Source organism: Bos indicus, chromosome 27 (genome assembly GCF_029378745.1).
Source record: "Bos indicus isolate NIAB-ARS_2022 breed Sahiwal x Tharparkar chromosome 27, NIAB-ARS_B.indTharparkar_mat_pri_1.0, whole genome shotgun sequence".
NCBI lineage: Eukaryota > Metazoa > Chordata > Mammalia > Artiodactyla > Bovidae > Bos > Bos indicus.
In genome coordinates this window covers 1,482,560-1,502,089 of record NC_091786.1, presented here as the reverse complement: position 1 = coordinate 1,502,089, position 19,530 = coordinate 1,482,560, and positions in this window count along the sequence as shown.

The following is a 19,530-nucleotide window of genomic DNA, read 5'->3' as shown; positions in this document are numbered from 1 at the left end:
ACCAAAGTGCTGACAATGAAAGTGATGAAATGCATTCAGGGCTTCTCTGGCATCCATAAATAGAAGAGGATCCCAAAAAATTACAAGGAAAAGCACCGGAGCAGAGACCTTGTTCTATATATCCATGTGTTGGTAACATTAGAGGTGCACAGTATACAGACCTATGATTTGCAGAGGCAAAAATTATGTGTAAAAATGAAACGTGCCTCAAAGATATAAGTAGGGAATTATTCTTTCACCACATTATTTATACCAATAACCTAGCTCCTCATGCACTTCCCAAGGTAGCAATCTCTAATCCCAAATGACACGCCCTAGCAACTCCAGTTTCCCCAGGATACAGCCTGTAGTACTTAAGATATTCACAATGTATTTTTTTAATTTATTTTTTTTAATTTTATTTAATTTTTTAACTTTACATAATTGTATTAGTTTTGCCAAATATCAAAATGAGTCCACCACAGGTATACATGTGTTCCCCATCCTGAACCCTCCTCCCTCCTCCCTCCCCATACCATCCCTCTGGGTCGTCCCAGTGCACTAGCCCCAAGCATCCAGTATTGTGCATCGAAACTGGACTAGCATCTCGTTTTATACATGATATTTTACATGTTTCAATGCCATTCTCCCAAATCTTCCCACCCTCTCCCTCTCCCAGAGTCCATAAGACTTTTTTTTATTGAAGGATAATTGCTTTACAGAACTTTATTGTTTTCTGTCAAACCTCAACATGAATCAGCCGTAGGTATACATATAGCCCCTCCCTTTTGAGCCTCCCTCCCATCTCCCTCCCCATCCCACCCCTCTAGGTTGATACAAAGCCCCTGTTTGAGTTTCCTGAGTCATACAGCAAATTCCCGTTGGCCATCTATTTTACATATGGTAATGTAAGTTTCCATGTTACTCTTTCCATACATCTCATCCTCTCCTCCCCTCTCCCCATGTCCATAAGTCTATTCTCTATGTCTGTTTCTCCATTGCTGCCCTGTAAATAAATTCTTCAGAACCATTTTTCTAGATTCCATATATGTGCGGTAGAATATGATATTTATCTTTCTCTTTCTGTAGTGAAGTGAAGACTCACTTCACTCTTTATAATAGGTTCTAGGTTCATCCACCTCATCAGAACTGACTCAAATGTGTTCCATCTTATGGCTGAGTAATATTCCTTTGTGTATATGCACCACAACTTCTTTATCCATTCATCTGTCGGGCATCTAGGTGGCTTCCATGCTCTACCTATTGTAAATAGTGCTGCAGTAAACAGTGGGGTACATGTGTCTTTTTCAACCCTGGTTTTCTGAGTGTTTATACTAGGAGTGGGATTGCTGGGTCATATGGTGGTTTTATTCCCAGTTTTTTAAGGAATCTCCATACCATCTTCCATAGTGGCCCTATCAATTTACATTCCCAAAAACAGTGCAACAGCATTCCCTTTTCTCCACACCCTCTCGAGCACTTATTGTTTCTAGACTTCTGATGATGGCCGTTCTGACCGGTGTGAGGTGCTATCTCTTTGGGGTCTTGATTTGCAGTTCTCTAATAATGAGCAATGCTGAGCGTCCGTTCATGTGTTTTGTTAGCCATCTGTATGTCTTCTTTGGAGAAATGTCTGTTTAGGTATTTTCCCCACTTTTTGATTGGGTTATTTTCCTGGTATTGAGTTGTATGAGTTGCCTATATATTTTGGAAATTAATCCTTTGTCTGTTGTTTCATTTGCTATTATTTTCTCCCATTCTGAGGGTTGTCTTTTCACCTTGCTTATAGTTTCCTTTGCTTTTAAGTTTGAAAGTGAAAGTGAAATCGCTTAGTCGTGTCCGACTCTTTGCGACCCCATGGACTGTAGCCCACCAGGCTCCTCCGTCCATGGGATTGTCCAGACAAGAATACTGGAGTGGGTTGCTATTTCCTTCTCCAGAGGATCTTCCTGACCCAGTGATCGAACCCAGGTCTCCCACATTGAGGCAGATGCTTTAACCTCTGAGCCACCAGGGAAGCTTTTAAGTTTAACTGGGCCCCACTTGTTTACTTTTGTTTTTGTTTCCATTACTCTGGGGGGGGGGGGGATGGTCACAGAGGATCTTGCTTTGATTTATGTCATCAAGTGTTCTGCCTATGTTTTCCTCTAAGAGTTTATAGTCTCTGGGCTTACATTTAGGTCTTTAATCCATTTTGAGTTTATCTTTGTGTATGGTGTTAGGAAGTGTACTAATTTCATTCTTTTACACGTAGCTCTCCAGTTTTCCCAGCACCATTTATTGAAGAAACTGTCTTTGCCCCATTGTATATTCTTGCCTCCTTTGTCAGAATAAGGTACTCATAGGTGCATGGGTTTATTTCTTGGCTTTCTATCTTGTTCCATTGGTCAATATTTCTGTTTTTGTGCCAGAACCATATTGTCTTGATGACTGTAGCTTTGTAGTATAATTTGAAGTCAGGAAGGTTGATTCCTCCAGCTTTATTCTTCTTTCTCAAGATTGCTTTGGCTATTCAGGGTCTTTTGTGTTTCCATATGATTTGTGAAATTTTTGGTTCTAGTTCTGTGAAAAATGCCATTGCCAATTTGATAGGAATCGCATTGAATCCATAGGTTACATTTGATAGCATACTCATCTTCACAATATTGATTCTTCCTACCCAGGAACATGGAATATCTCTCCATCTGTTTATGAAATTTTTATTTCTTTCATCAATGTCTTATAATTTTCTGTGTACAGTTCTTTTGTCTCCTTAGGTAAGTTTATTCCTAGATATTTAATTCTTTTTGTTGTAATGGTGAATGGGATTGATTCCTTAATTTCTTTTTCTGATTTTTCATTGTTAGTATGTAGAAATGCAAGTGATTTATGTGTATTGATTTTGTGTACCACAACTTTGCTAAATTCACTGATTAGCTCCAGTAATTTTCTGATAGTATCTTTAGGGTTTTCTATGTACAGTATCATGTCATTTGCAAACTGTGAGAGCTTTACTTCTTCTTTTCTGATTTGGTTGCCTTCTCTGATTGCTGTAGCTAGGACTACCAGAACTATGTTGAATAATAGTGGTGAAAGAGGACACCCTTGTCTTGTTCCTGATCTAATGGGGAATGCCTTCAGTTTTTCCCCATTGAGAATAATGTTTGCTGTAGGCTTATTATATGTGGCCTTTACTATGTTGAGGTAGGTTCCTTCTATGCCCATTTTTTGAAGAGTTTTAATCATAAATGGGTGCTGAATTTTGTCAAAGGCTTTTTCTGGATTTATTGAAAGTATCATGTGGTTTTTGTTTTTCAATTTGTTAATATGGTGTATCACATTGGTTGATTTGTGTATACTGAAGAATCCTTGCATTCCTGGAATAAACCCAACTTGATCATGGTGTATGAGCTTTTTGATGTGTTGCTGAATTCTGTTTGCTAAAATTTTGTTGAGGATTTTTAAATCTGTGTTCATCAGTAATATTGGCCTGTAGTTTTCTTTCCTTGTCTTGTCTTTGTCTGATTTTGGTATCAGGGTGATGATGGCCTTATAGAATGAGTTTGGAAGTGTTCCTTCCTCTGCAATTTTTGAAAAGTTTTAGAAAGATAGGCATTAACTCTTCGCTAAATATTTGGTAGAATTCTCCTATGAAGCCATCTGGTCCTGGGCTTTTGTTTTTTGGGAGAGTTTTGCTCACAGCTTCAATTTTAGTGCTAGTAATTGGGTTGTTCATAATTGCTGTTTCTTCCTGGTTCAGTCTTGGAAGATTGAACTTTTCTATGAATCTGTCCATTTCTTCCAGGTTATCCATTTTATTGCCATATAATTGTTCATAATATTTTCTTACAATCCTTTGTATTTCTGCATCGCCTGTTGTAACCTCTCCTTTTTCATTTCTAATTTTGTTGATTTGATTCTTCTTTCTTTTTTTCTTGATGAGTCTGGCTAAAAGTTTGTCAGTTTTGTTTATCTTCTCAAAGAAACAGCTTTTAGTTTTATTAATCTTTACTATTGTTTATTTCTTTTTCATTGATTTCTGCTCAGATCTTTATGATTTCTTTCCTTCTACTAATTTTGGGGCGTTTTTGTTCTTCTTTTTCCAGTTGTCTTAGGTGTCAAGTTATGTTGTCTATTTGATGTTTTTCTTGTTTCTTGAGGTAGGATTGTATTGTCATAAACTTCCCTCTTAGAGCTGCTTTTGCTGCATCCCATAGGTTTTGAGTTCTCGTGTTTTCATTATCATTTGTTTCTAGAAATTATTTTATTTCCCTTTTGATTTCTTCAGTCCCCTGTTGGTTATTTAGAAAGGTGTTGTTGAATCTCCATGTGTTTGTGTTTCTCACAGTTTTTTTCCTTGTAATTGATACTTACTCTCATAGCGTTGTGGTCTGAGAAAGTGCTTGATACAATTTCAATTTTCTTACATTTACTGAGGTTTGATTTGTGACCCAAGATGTGGTCTACCCTGGAGAATGTTCCATGTGCACTTGAGAAGAAGGTGTATTCTTCTGCATTTGAATGGAATGTCCTGAATATATCAATGACATCCATCTCATCTAATGTATCATTTAAGATTTGTGTTTCCTTATTAATTTTCTGCTTTGATGATCTGTCCATTGGTGTGAATGGGACGTTAAAGTCTCCTACTGTTATTGTGTTACTGTCGATATATCCTTTTATGTCTGTTAGTGTTTGTCTTATGTATTGAGGTGCTCCTATGTTGGGTGACTAGATATTTACAATTGCTAAATCTTCCTCTTGGATTGATCCCTTGATCATTATGTAGTATCCCTCCTTATCTCTTATAATCTTCTTTATTTTAATGTCTATTTTGTCTGATATGAGGATTGCTACTCCAGCTTTCTTTTGCTTCCCATTTGCATGGAATATATTTTTCCATCCTCTCTCTTTCAGTCTATATGTGTCTTGAGGTCTAAGGTGGGTTTCTTGTAGACAGCATATACATGGGTCTTGTTTTTGTATCCATTCAGCCAGTCTGTGTCTTTTGGTTGGAACATTTAATCCATTTACATTTAAAGTAATTATTGATATATATGTTCCTATTGCCATTTTCTTAATTGTTTGGTGTTGATTTTGTAGATCTTTTTTCTTCTCTTGTATTTCTTGACTATATAAGTCCGTTTAACGTTTGTTGTAAAGCCAGTTTGGTGATACTGAATTATCTTAACTTTTGCTTGTCTGAAAAGCTTTTGATTTCTCCATCGGTTTTGAATGAGATCCTTGCCAGGTAAAGTAATCTTCATTGTAGATTGTTGCCTTTTAGCACTTTAAATATACCTTGCCATTCCCTATGGCCTGCAATGTTTCTGCTGAAAGATCAGCTGTTAAGCGTATGGGGTTTCCCTTGTATGTTACTTGTTGCTTCTCCCTTGCTGCTTTTAATTTTCTTTTTTTGTGTTTAGTCTTTGTTAGTTTGTTTAGTATGTGGTCTGGCATGTTTCTCCTTGGATTTATTCTGTATGGGACTCTTTGTGCCTCCTGGACTTGATTGACTATTTCCTTTTCCATGTTGGGGAAATTTTCAACTATAATCTCTTCAAAAATTTTCTCATGTCCTTCCATTTCCTCTTCTTCTTCTGGGACCCCTATAATTCAAATGTTGGTGCATTTGATATTGTCTCTGAGGTATCTGAGACTATCTTCCATTCTTTTCATTCTTTTTACTTTATTCTGCTTTTCAGAAGTTATTTCCACCATTTTATCTTCCAGCTCACTGATTAGTTCTTTTGCTTCAGATATTCTGCTATTGATTCATTCTAGAGCATTTTTAATTTCAGTAATTGTGTTGTTTGTCTCTGCATGTTTATTCTTTAATTCTTCTTAGTTTATTAATTGAGTCTTGCATTTTCTCCATTTTGCTTTCAAGGTTTTTGATCATCTTTATTATCATGATTCTGAATTATTTTTCAGGTAGTTTGCCTATTTCCTCTTCATTTATTTGGACTTCTGTGTTTCTAGTTTGTTCCTCTATTTCTGTAGTATTTCTCTGCCTTTTTGCTATTTTTTTAAACTTATTGTGTTTGAGGTCTCCTTTTCCCAACTTCAATGTTGAATTCTTTCTTCCTTTCGGTTTCTGCCCTCTATGGTTGGTCCAGTGGTTTGTATAAGTGTCTTAGAGGGTGAAAGTTGTGCTGAGTTTTTGTCTGTTTGTTTGTTTTTCCTCTGATGGGCAGGACTGAGTGAGATGGTAGTCCTGTCTGATGGATTGGGTTTGTATTTTTGTTTTGTTTGTTGTTTAGATGAGCTGTCCTGCACAGGGTGCTGTTGGTGGTTGGGTGATGTGGGGTCTTGTATTACAGTGGTTTCCTGTATGTGAGTTTTCACTATTTGATACCTGCTAGAGTTAGTTCTCTGGTAGTCTAGGGTCTTGGCGTCAGTGCTCCCACTCCAAAGGCTCCAGGCTGGATCTCTCGGCCTCTAGGTTCAGCAGAGCTTCTGGCTGCAGCTTCGCCTCCTTCCCTCCTTCCCTCACAATGTATTTTTATGCTCTTTTGCAAAAGTATGTATTTCCCTGTCATGGTATCATACAAGATGCACAAAACAAAGAGATAATTGCCACAGCGGCGGCAGAGGCTAAGTCGCTTTAGTCATGTCTGACTCTGTGCGACCCCGTAGACGGCAGCCCACCAGGCTCCTCCATCCCTGGGATTCTTCAGGCAAGAACACTGGAGTGGGTTGCCATTTCCTTCTCCAATGCATGAAAGTGAAAAGTGAAAATGAAGTCACTCAGTTGTGTCTGACTCTTCGCGACCCTATGGACGGCAGCCTACCAGGCTCCTCTGTCCATGGGATTCTTCAGGCAAGAGTACTAAAGTGGGTTGCCATTGCCTTCTCTGATAATTGCCACATTTCTGTCTAAAACATCTAGAGGATAGAACCTAAAACCTACAAAGAAAGAGTTAATGTAAGTATGCTTGACCTACGTAAGATAGTGAATAAACAGCATAACTTCAATGGCAGGACTGAAAAAACTCTCAAATTTGCTGCACTCAGGAGAGAACACTGTCCTGTTTCCTTGGCTTTGTGTCTAGTCAGGTGTACTTGGTGCGGAAACAGAGCATCTGGTGCAGACATGAGTGCTTCACTCATTAACTCATTTTGTTCAATCAGTGATCACTCCCTGCCCTCCAGATCTGTATGGTCTCTAGCAGGGGAAGGGCACATGGTAGCAAGCTGACATTGACATTTTAGGAATCAGTGAACTAAAATGGACTACAATCAGATCAGATCAGATCAGTCACTCAGTCGTGTCCAACTCTTTGCAACCCCATGAATCACAGCACGCCAGGCCTCCCTGTCCATCACCAACTCCCGGAGTTCACTGAGACTCATGTCCATCAAGTCAGTGATGCCATCCAGCCATCTCATCCTCTGTCATCCCCTTCTCCTCCTGCTCCCAATCCCTCCCAGCATCAGGGTCTTTTCCAATGAGTCAACTCTTCACATGAGGTGGCCAAAGTACTGGAGTTTCAGCTTTAGCATCATTCCTTCCAAAGAAATCCCAGGGCTGGTCTTCTTCAGAATGGACTGGAATGGGTGAATTTAATTCAGATGACCATTATATCTACTACTGTGGGCAAGAATACCCTAGACAAAATGGAGTAGCCCTCATAGTCAACAAGAGAGTCTGAAACGCAGTACTTGGGTGCAGTCTCAAAAATGACGGAATGATCTCTGTTTGTTTCCAAGGCAAACCACTCAATATCATAGTAATCCAAGTCCATGCCCCAACCACTAATACTGAAGAAGCTGAAGTTGAATGGTTCTAGAAAGACCTACAAGACCTTCTGGAACTAACACCAAAAAAAAAAAAAAAAAATATGTCCTTTCCATCATAGGGGACTGGAAATCAAAGCAAGAAGTCAAGAGATACCTGAAGTAGTAGGCAAGTTTGGTCTCGGGGTACAAAATGAAGCAAGGCAGAGGCTAACAGAGCTTTGCCAAGAGAACACACTGGTCATAGCAAACACCCTCTTCCAACAACACAAGAGAAGACTCTAAACATAGACATCACCAAATGGTAAATACTGAAATCAGATTGATTGTATTCTTGGCAGCCAAAGATGGAGAAGCTCTATACAGTCTGCAAAAACAAGACCGAGAGCTGACTGTGGCTCAGATCATGAGCTCCTTATTGGAAAATTCTGATTTAAATTGAAGAAAGTGGGGAAAACCACTAGACCATTCAGGTATGACCTAAATCAAATCACTTACAATCATATAGTACAAGTGACAAATAGATTCAAGGGATTAGACTTGACAGACAGAGTGCCTGAAGAACTATGGACAGAGATTCATGACATTGTATAGAAGGCAGTGATCAAGACTGTCCCCAAGGAAAAGAAAGGCAAAATGGTTGTCTGAGGAGGCCTTACAAATATCTGAGAAAAGAAGAGAAACTAAAGGCAAAGGAGGAAAGGAAAGATATACTCATCTGCTATTCCAAAGAATAAAAAAGAGAGATAAGAAAGCCTTCCTAAGTGACCAATGCAAAGAAATAGAGGAAAACAATAGAATGGGAAAGACTAGAGATCTCTTCAAGAAAATTAGAGCTACCAAGGGAACATTCATACAGAGATGGGCATAATAAAGGACAGAAACAGTATGGACCTAACAGAAGCAGAAGATATTAAGAACAGGTGGCAAGAATACACAGAAAAAATTTACAAAAAAGGTCTTAATGACCCAGATAACCACGATGGTGTGATCACTCACCTAGAGCCAGACATCCTGAAGTCAAGTGGGCCTTAGGAAGCATCACTACAAACAAAGCTAGTGGAAGTGATGGAATTCCAGTTGAGCTATTCAAATCCTAAAAGATGATGGTGTGAAAGTGCTGCACTCAATATGTCAGCAAATTTGGAAAACTCAGCAGTGGCCACAGAACTGGGAAAGGTCAATTTTCATTCCAATCCCAAAGAAAGGCAATGCCAAAGAATGTTCAAACTACTGCACAATTGCACTCATCTCACATGCTAGCAAAGTAATGCTCAAAATTCTCCAAGCCAGGTTTCAACACTGCATGAACCAAGAACTTCCAGATGTTCAAGCTGGATTTAGGAAAGGCAGAGGAACTAGAGATCAAATTGCCAACATCCGTTGGATCATAGAAAAAGCAAGAGAGTTTCAGAAAAACATATACTTCTGATTTATTGATCATGCCAAAGACTTTGACTGTGTGGATCACAACAAACTGAAAAATTCTTCAAGAGATTGGAATACCAGACAACCTGACCTGTCTCCTGAGAAATCTGTATGCAGGTCAAGAAGCAACAGTTAGAACAGGACATGGAACAACGGACTGGTTCCAAATTGGGAAAGGAGTATGACAAGACTGTATATTGTCACCCTGCTTATTTAATTTATATGCAGAGTACATCATGTGAAACGCTGAGCTGGATGATGCACAAGCTGGAATCAAGATTGCCAGGAGAAATATCAATAACCTCAGATATTCAGATGACACCACCCTTATGGCAGAAAGTGAAGAAGAACTAAAGAGCCTCTTGATGAAAGTGAAAGAGAGAGTGAAAAAGCTGGCTTAGAACTCAGCAGTGAAAAAGCTGGCTTAAAATTCAACAGTGAAAAAGCTGGCTTAAAACTCAATAGTGAAAAAGCTGGCTTATAACTCAACAGTGAAAAATCAAAAATCATGGCATCTGGTCCCATCACTTAATGGCAAATAGATGGGGAAACAATGGAAACAGTGACAGACTTTATTTTCCTGGGCTCTAAGATCACTGCAGATGGTGACTGCAGCCATGAAATTAAAGACGCTTGATCCTTGGAAGAAAAGCTATGACCAACCTAGACAGCACATTAAAAAGCAGAGACATAACTTTGCCAACAAGGGTCCGTCTAGTCAAGGCTATGGTTTTCCAGTAACTGTGTATGGATGTGAGAGTTGGACTATAAAGAAAGCTGAGCACTGAAAAATTGATTCTTTTGAACTGTGGTGTTGGAGAAGACTCTTGAGAGTCCCTTGGACTGCAAGGAAGTGAAACCAATCAATCCTAAAGGATATCAGTCCTGAATATTCACTGGAAGGACTGATGCTGAAGCTGAAGTTTCAATACTTTGGCTATCTGATGTGAAGAACTGACTCATTGGAAAAGACCCTGATGCTGGGAAAGATTGAAGGCAGGAGGAGAAGTTGACGACAGGGGATGAGATGGTTGGATGGCATCACTGACTCAATGGACATGAGTTTGAGCATGCTCTGAGTGTCGGTGATGGACAGGGAAACCCGGCATGCTCTAGTCCATGAGGTCGCAAAGAGTCAGACGTGACTGAGCAACTGAACTGAGCAAGCTGACCACTCACATCTTCTTGGGGCTGAGTGACTGAAACAGGAAACAGGTGTCCTTCAAATCCCCCCATAAGTACAAGGACAAGTCTCGAAAGAAAATTGTAGTTAGAGAAGAGTATCGGAGAAGGCAATGGCAACTCACTCCAGTACGCTTGCCTGGAAAATCCAATGGACGGAGGAGCCTGGTAGGCTGCAGTCCATGGAGTCACGAAGAGTCGGACATGACTGAACGACTTCACTTTGACTTTTCACTTTCATGCATTGGAGAAGGAAATGGCAACCCACTCCAGTGTTCTTGCCTGGAGAATCCCAGGGACGAGGGAGCCTGGTGAGCTGCCGTCTATGGGGTCGTACAGAGTTGGACACGACTGAAGCGACTTAGCAGCAGCAGCAGAGAAGAGTATGTTCCAGAATGGAGTGTTGAAAAGTCTCCTGGGAGCAAACCGCACTTGAGTAGACCAGTCAGTGATGCACAGAACCTAGTGGGAACGGTGTATGATGAAAGAGGACGCCTGGATAACCACTGGTACAGAGGACCTGAGGCGGGAGTGGCCTGGTGCCATGATGGCAAGTGGTCGTTGGTGTTAGCAGAATTTTTTTATCATGTTCAGGGTAGGGGCCCCCACAGCTTGGGGATTTGTGAGGAAGCACTAGAAGTGGCACCATAGCTGCCCTTCAGATTAGAGTATAAAAAATAAGGGAATAATTATGTAAAATGTAAAGCTTCCTAGAAGTGCTAAATACTTCATCAAATACCTCCCATATGCTCCCCCACTGATGGATTCTCAGAACCTTAACATCCGCCCCCATCCATGCACCCAGCTCATCTACTGTGCTGGCCTCCTGCCCACAGCTCTGCCACGACTGCTGCTGAGTTCCTCCCCACACACCTGAGGAGGCGATCCCAGAGATAAAACCTCCACGTCACTCCTCTGCTCAAAGCCCCAATGCCCTTCCATCATGTACAGAGTTACAAAGAATAGAACAGTGGTTAGGCTGACCTACAAAGCCCAGAGCAGGGTCACCCACAGAAACAGTCAAACAGTAACTCAGTGTCTCCTAGAAGACATGCAAACCATGTAGACAGGAAGAGGTAAAGGTGATTTTTAAAATATATCTGCCAGTACTTTTGCCTAGAAAATCCCATGGACGGAGGAGTCTGGTAGGCTTCAGTCCATGGGGTTGCTAGAGTCAGACACGACTGAGCGACTTCACTTTCACTTTTCACTTTCATGCATTGGAGAAGGAAATGGCAACCCACTCCAGTGTTCTTGCCTGGAGAATTCCAGGGACGGGGAAACCTGGTGGGCTGCCGTCTATGGGGTCACACAGAGTCAGACACGACTAAAGTGATTTAGCAGTAGCAGTAGCAGTAGCTAATATGTCCAAAATATTATTTCATTGTGTATTCAACCTAAAAATTTATGAGATATTTTACATTAAATTTGATATTAAATCTTCTTAATCCAGTGTACATTTTACACATACATCAAAAAATGAAGAACACCACTTTCACCACGGCAGGTGAATTGTTTTTTAATTATGCATCAGCAACAAGGAAGGAAGTCAGGTGTCATATTTCTAGAAATAAAACGCTCCACCATTCTGGATGATTAAAATATTAAAGAGGCATTTGTGTGCTTTTACTACTTAAAATACTGCTTTCTTTGACTTATAATAATAATGCCTAATTGTGTGTAAAGGCATCTGTGTAACATCTCGCAGATGTTTATGTAAAACAGTAAAATAAAATCAGGAATCATTACTTTTGGAAAAGGTTATTCTATTTAAAAGGACAACTTCAAATTGGAAAAAAATAGAAACAAGAGAGACACATTAAATTTTAAATGTGATGGGAAAATAGATGATCAATCTAGATCTAACTAGATAGCTGTATGTGGGTATTTTCTAGGTATAGTAAGATCTGCATGCATGAGTGCATGCTCAGTCCTGTCCATTTCTCTGTGACCCCATGGACTGCAGTCCACAAGGCTCCTCTTTCCATGGGATTTTCCAGGCAAGAATACTGGAGTGGGTAGACATTGCCTTCTCTAGGGGATTTTCCCGATCCAAGGATCAAACTCAAGTCTCCTGTGTCTCCTGCATTGGCAGGCAGATTCTTTACCACTGCACCACCTGGGAAGCGATAGATAAATCTAGATATAGATAAATATAGGTGGATGTAGATCTAGGTAGATGTATTGCTGCTAAGTTGCTAAATTGCTTCAGTCATGTCCAATTCTGTGTGACCCCATAGACGGCAGCCCACCAGGCTCCCCTGTCCCTGGGATTCTCTAGGCAAGAACACTGGAGTGGGTTGCCATTTCCTTCTCCAATGCATGAAAGTGGAACATGAAAGTGAAGTCGCTCAGTCATGTCTGACTCTTAGCGACCCCATGGACTTCAGCTTACCAGGCTCCTCCATCCGTGGGATTTTCTGGGCAACTGGAGTGGGGTGCCATTGCCTTCTCCCAAATAGAAACTAGATAGGTGTAAATACAAATAGATCTAATCTGTATCCACCATCTGGATAGCAAAAGAGATAATAGGTAGGTGGCACATGATAAGTGATGGATAGAAAGGGAGAAAGAAAGGAAGCAAGAACACGAACTCCATTAACAAAAGCCTCCCGCCCCAAGGAGGAGCCCCCACCCCACGGAGGAAGGACAACCTGCCTCCAACAAGCAGAGGAAAGGGGAGGGAACCCCACATGTCAGCAGAGGGCAGGCCCACTGTTGACTTAGGAGGAGCACAGTCAGGGAGTGGAACTTAGAGAGACCCCAGGGCAGGCTGTGTGCTATGGCCTCAGAATAGTCTGGAAGCCCACCTCCTGGTCCTACAGCCACTGTGATGGGGGTCAGGGAGGCTAAGTCCTGGGACACTATAGGGCAGGGGGAGAAGAGGGGCATCCCCCAGAGGGGATGTGCAGCCACCCCCGATTCCTGGCCATGGGAGTCTCTGCTGGGACCTTGTATGGTTTTGTTTTGGCCTCTGTTTTTAAAACAATGTGACAAGTGATTTAATCAATGGTTATATACATATATATGTGTTTATGTGATATATATAATTCTAATTTCAGATTCTAATCCTAATTATAATTATAGTTATTATAATAACTATATATAATAATTATATATATATATTATATATATTATAATATATAATAACTATAATTATAATTAGGATTAGAATCTGAAATTAGAATTATATATATCACATAAACACATATATATGTATATAACCATTGATTAAATCACTTGTCACATTGTTTTAAAAACAGAGGCCAAAACAAAACCATACAAGGTCCCAGCAAATTTATATAAATATATAATTTATATAATAATTATAATTATTATTCTAATTATAATTCTAATTTCTAAGATACATATAAACAGATACCAATCTCAGTGATTCTCCAATTTATCCTACCCCATGCATCCTTTTTATAGTAAATATTTCATCCAGTCTTCTCTTTAATCCTCTATGGAAATTCACTGATGATTTAACCTATCTACACACATAATTAAAAGAAAAAGGTAAACTCAGTATAAATCCTTAATACAACATAGATATAAAAGAAAAGAAAATATGACAATTTATCTCAGAACTGATATGCATCTTCCTTGTAACTGATCACTGAAAGTGAAAGTCGCTCAGTCGTGTCCAACTCTTTGCAACCCCGGGGCCTGTAGCCTGCCAAGCTCCTTCGTCCATGTAATGCTGCAGGCCAGAATACTGGAGTGGATAGCTGTTCCCTTCTCCAGGGGATCTTCCCAACCCAGGGATCGAATCTAGGTCTCCCACATTGCAGACAGATTCTTTACCATCTGAGCCACCAGGGAAACCCAACTGATCGCTGTGGTCTACATTAAAAATAAAAGACAAAAATACCAGATGTTTGTAGCTTATGTGGGCTCATCAGGAAAGGGACTGACAGTGATGCCGCCTACAGGGATGGGTTTTGACAAATAAAATACTACAGCCTTGTTCAAATTGGAGGCATGACTTCCGCAAAACATTATCAACATGCACTAAAGTTCTCAATAAAACAGTGTGACGTGTTTTCTCAGATTACAGAGTAGATTCATTGTATGTTAAAACCAGGTGAAATTTACCCATCTCATATAAAAAAAAAAAAATGGAGCTAAGCTCTGGGATCAGGGGGTTCCAAGAAGGCTTCCCGTGTTCAGAGGACTCGAGCATCCAGGCCAGGTGTTCAGTGCTGAACGCCTCCCGCACCTTGTAGGTTGTCCTGCATCCCAGCTTATTTCCCATTCAATCGTGTAAAAACCACAACTTGCCCACCAAGTTCCAAAATATCCTGTAGGAGACAGCGTGGCCTCCACTACAAAGCACTAATTTACAGAAAATCATATTTTCCTGTAAGTCAATATTCCTGTGGGTGCATGTGTAGATAAGACATCTCTCTATGTCAGCAGTGTTGAAGGAACCATCTTTCTCATGGTCATAACCAACTTTCCCTGGTTCTCTGCCCAACCTGGGAAACCTCACAGAAAGCCTGTTCCTTCCTTGCTGCTGCTGCTGCTAAGTCGCTTCAGTCGTGTCCGACTCTGTGAGACCCCATAGACGGCAGCCCATCAGGCTCCCCCGTCCCTGGGATTCTCCAGGCAAGAACACTGGAGTGGGTTGCCATTTCCTTCTCCAATGTGAGAAAGTGAAAAGTACAAGTGAAGTCACTCAGTCGTGTCCGACTCATAGCAACCCCATGGACTGCAGCCTACCAGGCTTCTCCGTCCATGGGATTTTCTAGGCAAGAGTACTGGAGTGGGGTGCCATCGCCTTCTCCGGTTCCTTCCTTACTCCTACTCAGATTCAGTCCGTCTATTCAAGGGGGCTGTTCAAGTCACATGCATTCCTACAAGTCAGTCCCGGCTTTTTGTTCCAAGAACTCTGTGTCCACGTCTGCATTCTGGAAGGTACCTTACACCCACTTTTTTCCCTTATAGCACAAACGTCTACTCTTCCAGTCATGTTAGTCTTGGCTCTTCAGATGAAGTGTGAGCTTCCTGAGGAGGGGACTGACTCTTCCCTGCCACCCACAAAGCCCTGAAGTATGATAACACGAAGGGTGGACACCTGTCTCCACTTAATGCTTTTCTTTCCCACACAGACTGTGTGAGATCTGTCTTTCTGCTGGTGGCCGTCCTGCAGAACACACGCCTGGTCAACATCCATGTCAGGCAGGTTTGAAAACGAAAGAAATACACGGCATCAGTTAAGAGGTAAGAAAGTCATGGAAACGGTCTTTTATTTTCAGATCAATAATAATGCAGCTCAGACACAGCAGCAAATTCCGGAAGCAATTAGACTCAAATGCTTTGGATGATTTATGTGCTTAATTAAAGGCTTATGAGAATTCATTAAGAAGTTACATAAATTGTCTTTATTCCTTACATCTGGATTATTTACACATACAGACTCATATTTATGGAAGAAAATGAAGGCGCTCTTTCACATTTTTAACTACAATCAAAATAAATGCTTGGAAGCCTGCTGATATGAAAATTACACTTTATTTCTAAGTTAACTTTAGGAAATCAGCTGTTTGTTTTCCATTTATATATTACTATTTTACCAGAACTTTATTTTAACATCATATTTTGATTCTCAAAATGTGGAACCTTTGCTCACTAAAGGTGGTTGCTATAGATTAAATGTCTGTGTCCCCTCAGAATTCATACCTTGAATCCTAACCCCCAAGGTGATGGCATCAGGAGGGAGAGGGGGCCTTTGGGAGGTGAGAGTCACAAGAGTGGGGCCCCCATGATGGGATCAGTGCCCTGACAACAAGCCCCACAGAGCCCCCAACCCACAGAGGACACAGTGAGAAGATGAGAAGATGCCATCTGTGAACCAGGAAAGTCTGAGCCAGACAGTGAATTTTCCAGGCCTTCGTCTTGACTCCCAGCCTCTGGAGCTGGGGGAAAGTAATGTCCATTGTTCCTAAACCACTCAGCCTCTGGAATTCTGTTAGAGCATCCCCAAAAGAGAGTTGTCAGCGCTCACATTTAGTCCATTTTGTGAAAAAGTAAATTTGACATTTTTCATTGAAGTATAGTTGATTTACAATCTTATAGTTGTTTCAGGTGTACAACATGGTGGTTCAAAATTTCTACAGGTTATACTCCATTTAAAGTAATCATAAAACATTGGTTATATTCTCCATGCTGCACTTACATATCCTTGCTGCTGCTACTGCTGCTAAGTCACTTCAGTCGTGTCCGACTCTGTGCGACCCCATAGACGGCAGCCCACCAGGCTCTCCTGCCCCTGGGATTCTCCACACAAGAACACTGGAGTGGGTTGCCATTTCCTTCTCCAATGCATGAAAGTGAAAAAGTGAAAGTGAAGTTGCACAGTCATGTCTGACTCTTCGCGACCCCATGGACTGCAGCCTACCAGGCTCCTCCATCCATGGGATTTTCTAGGCAAGAGTACTGGAGTGGGGTGCCATTGCCTTGCTTATTTATACATAGCAGCTTTGTCTCCTAGTCCCCCTCCCTTTCTTGTCACCCCTCCCTTCTCCTCACTAGTAACCACTGGTTTGTTCTGTATTTCTGTGACTATGTTTCTGCGTTACTATATACATTCATTTGTTTTGTTTTTTAGATTCCAGATGTAAGTGATAACATAAAATATTTGTCTTTTGAATAAAAGCAAAGTCTTGTCAGGCACTTAATGACATAAAAGACTCTCAACTGCCTCAAAAAGTCACCCTCTCTTTCTCTAAACTGACTGTGGCCCAATGGGTGTGCAGTTACTGATGCCTACAAAGAGCGAGGTCTGGGTGTCTGCAGACCCCCACAGCACCTGGGGGGAACAGTACGGTGTCCTGTTCAAGAAACTAAGACAGGATGGATCTCAAGGTTAAAAATAAAGCCCCAACAAACAAACAAGGCACCCACGGGAACATGCGAGATCTTTGGAGGTGCTGGGCATTGTGTAGCTTCTTGGCTGTGGTGCTGGCTGCTATGACAAGTGTTTGTGTATTTCCAAACTCATCAGAATGTATACATTGCATATGTGTAGTTTTTTGTAAATCTCAATAAAACTGAGAAGAAAAAAATAAATGAAATTTACAATTGGATTTCTTCTTCCTTTTGACTTTTTCAAAATGATGGACCTCCTTTTCCTATTGAAATTAACCAAGAAGGGCATCCATTTAAATGCCACTTGTTATACCTCCCTGCTTTTCAGCTAGTTGTTTGTATGTCTGTGTTTCTCACAGGTACACACATGTAATCACCCACACGAGCACCATTAATTACTGGATTTATTAAGTTTACTTTTCCTCCAGAAACCAGTTAGCGCCCTGTGTTGATGAGAAAGCACGTTGACACAGCTTAGCTTCTGCACAGGTTCTGCGATCCCAGGTGCGCCGTGCTCAGCCAGCACGAGAGCTCCGCACTGAGCAGCTCAGGAGGTGAGACTGCTCCACTCAGAACTTTGCACACATGCATTTCTGAACACTCCCAAGCTACACAGAGTCTTTCTTAATCCTAAACGTCCTATTCAAATGTGTGTTCTGTCTAATACAAGCAAGGGTACGGGACCAAACACTGAAAGAAATGTCTGGCTAAGTTGAAGCAGAGAAGAGAGCACAGAAGCAAATTCTGAAAAATGCAGATGTGGAAGGGAAAGGGAGGAAGATTAAAGAAAAGATGAGTCCAAAAGATAGTATATACATTGTGTGTGTATGAATACAAAACCACAAAAGCAACAATTGTATTTTCCTGTTAGCAAACATGGATACACTTCCATGTAGTTTAATCTCCACTGAAAGAATAAAGCAACATGTGAAGCAATGTGCAATACAGCAAAGAAATGGAAATCAGTTTGCCTTTTACAAATTAAGGAGATGTCCCTCTTCCTTTGGGAAGCTGAGACGTGTGAGTAGGGATGACAAGGTCCACCCGCTCAGTCCTGCTGGGACTCTGGAAATCTAGATGGGAGTTGCCTGGTTAGTCAAGCCTCATCGTAAAACCAGGCTGAGATTAGCAAGTTACTCTACTTTCTGGTTCCGTGGATCTTACACAATCACTGGGCTGTAGGCCATATTAGATGTTTCCAGACAGCTCAGTGGCCCAGCTCATTTCTTGGTTACTGATTTTATTTTAAATATGATTTTAGGGCATGTGATGTATCTAGAATAAGGTCTTCCCCATCAAGTGGGAAACAATGCAGCCATGGCTCCAGATTCTGTCTCCAGAAGAGTCTTGTGACCTTAACAGGAGGGGATAGTGGCTCATGGAGAGAGCTTAAGGGTAGCCCTGCTCTGGATCTGCAGGATCAGCAGCCCAGGGGGGTGCCTGGAATCTAGGACACAAACTTCCAGGTGACTCGCCTATGCTGTGAGTCCAAGAGCCACCAGTCTAAGGAAACCTCCCAGCTCGGGGACCCCAAGCACCTGCTTTGGTCACTGAGGCCTCTCCCAGGCAACCAGCATCTTGAGCTGGTCCTGACTCACCCCTGGGTCCTTCCTCTACTTGGGCTTCGCCAAGAAGAGAGCCCATCCCCTGGCTCGCACTGCTGAGGATGCAGCGCTGATGGGGGAGTGTGAGGCTGGTGCAGCGAGTTTTCACACCTCCAGGCATCATGGGAGGCCGCCCTGCTCAAGGAAGAGGGTGATCACACACCCCTGCTGGAGGTGTGTGCCCAGAACCTTAATGCTGACCTCCGACACACGAGGAACACAAGATTCTATATCTGTGCTAACGATTTCAAGCTTGATCCTTCTTAACCACCTGGCATTCACTGGGAAACTGCTCCTGCCTCACAGTGACGGCTCTTAACTCACGTACTAGGATGTACAGCCTTTTATAAATGCTCCACAATGGAGCACGTGCCTGGCATGTCACATTTTACAACAGATGTCAATACCCAAACTCCATCCCAGCTTCAGGACGATGACATCGCTTGTTCTCACAATCACCTTCTCAGCTCCCTGCTTTGCAGGGGAAGGCCAGACCCCAGGATGGACGATAACCCCTCCTTCCCAGGAGGAGGGCAAGGCTCCTAGCCACGTGATGTGAGCTTGGCTGGTCTGGGGTGTAGCAGTCCCAGAAGAGATTGTAGTGAAACATTACTGACCTTTTGTAAGCGAAACAGTGGAAAGCAAGAATGGATTATAAAACAGATCTTTCAAAAACAATTTTCTCAGTAGATGAGCTGTCTTTATTCTTCCTTATGGATTTTATGACTTTGTTAACAATACTGTA